Genomic DNA, 2066 nt, shown 5'->3' on the forward strand with positions numbered 1-2066 from the left:
ATATATATATATATATATATATATATATATATATATATATACATATCTAGAAGGTCGAAATCACTGGATCTGGTGACCTCGGCGCTGTTAGCAATAGGAACAAGGGTGCATTTTGCACCAAAAGCCAATATGAGAGAGTTTCTTATGGTAGCTACCGCAGTAAAATTTGTTCTAACAGAACATCCACGTTGAAGTGGAATAAATATTACCTCTCGGTTTAATTATTTTCTTGAGTCGCATGACTCATTGGGCCAGTTACTCAGTTTCCACACCGTATGAGTGATCAGGATCACAACATTCTCCATGACTGAGAACTGGTCCGTTGTAGTGGTCAAGGACAGCAATTTTGAGAGAAGGGGTTTAGTTTATTAGATCGATCACAATACTTTATTGGTACTTTGTTTTAATCGAATCTGAAGAGATGAAAAGCGAAGCTGATCTCGACAAATTTTAATTCAGACTGTAATGAGCGAGAAGAAATGTCTCAGGTGCTAACAATTCTGGCAATTCGTTGCCTTCCCCAGGAAAATAGTTGCACGAAAATGTTTCAAAAGAAACTCAGTCTGAACCAATCAGCAATCAGCAGACAGATGCGGGATAAGAGTAAGTCAGTAAAAATCACACAAACTCGTTATTAGGAAGACAAAAATGACAAAAATTCATTCTAGAGAAAACCTGAAGTGATAATATAAACAGGATTCAATATGGCTAGAAATAAAGTCAAAGAAGTTTTACCTCTGCAGTGTACACATTTTTAGACTATCAATAACGAAATTCTTGAGATTATAGTACCAAAAAAAATGCTTTAATATTGGAGATCAGGCTACTGGTACAATGTCTTCCTTTCGGCTGTAACTTATTCATCTTTAACAGCAAATTGTCATTTGGAGTATAATAAACCAGCTGGTACTGACAGAATCCATTATGTTACCAAACATCATTGCTATTCATGTTACAAAGAACTGTTTGAATCCCTTCCTCCCGGATCACCTTGATAGTAACTTTAGTATTTCTGTAGCAACAACCAAAAAGTAAAAATGGGGTTTGCGTAAGTGCTGAACAAAATTGTGATGTCAGATGAGCGTCGGCGTTGGAAGAATTTGAAAATGGCCTGGCAGGATTACAAGAAAGCGTTTAATTTTGTTCCACATTCGTTTTCTTTTTCTATTTTGAGAGGTAGTACGATTAGCTAAATTTCTAGATATCATAAAAAATAATGAACAATAGAAAACTTGAGCTCATCGTGACCACCATCCAGAAGTTGAACACATTGAATGATTCTCTTTATCGTTAAAAACACTTTCACATCGTGGTATTGTAATAAATTCTTTACTGCTTTTATTGAAGAAAGACATTCAAGAGCTAGATGATAATGTTAAGTAGGGCTGCGCAGTGCGTCTAAAAATGACAGGGCGGACTTCAGCTACGTATAAAATAGTCCAACTGTATGACAGGACAATTGAAAAAATAACAGCAACAATGAGACTACAGTGGTGGTAGTGATGGGAAAAGTAATCGCCTGGCAGTTCTACCGAGGGGCGCTGCCTGTTCGGGGTGCGCTGCCTGATCGGAGTACGCTGCCTGTTCAGGGTGCGCTACCTGTTCGGGGTGCGCTCAGAGCGACTCATAGCAGAGACTGAAGGATTTTTAATTGCTGCACAATACCAAAGCCTCCCCACCAGAAATTACCAAAAACATATAATGAAAAGAAACATAACAAGTAACTGTAGAATATGTGGAAATGGACAAGAAACAATAAGTCATGTTATCTCTGGCTGCCCAGTCCTGGCTAAGAAGGAATATATTCACAGACACGACAGAACTGGGACCTATATACACTGGAAGCTATGCCAACTATGGAATAACAACAACAAAAAAGATGGTATAAACACACGCCAGAAAAGGTCACAGAAAACGAGAAAGCAACCATACTCTGGGATATGCCAATACACACAGATAGAGAGATTAAGGCCAATAGACCAGATATAGTTGTCAAAGAACATGAAGGAAAAAAATGCTTTCTAATTCATGTATCAATACCAGCAGATGACAACGTTTCCCTAAAA

The sequence above is a fragment of the Octopus bimaculoides genome, chromosome 16, assembly GCF_001194135.2.
Source record: "Octopus bimaculoides isolate UCB-OBI-ISO-001 chromosome 16, ASM119413v2, whole genome shotgun sequence".
In the NCBI taxonomy this organism is placed as follows: Eukaryota; Metazoa; Mollusca; class Cephalopoda; order Octopoda; family Octopodidae; genus Octopus; species Octopus bimaculoides.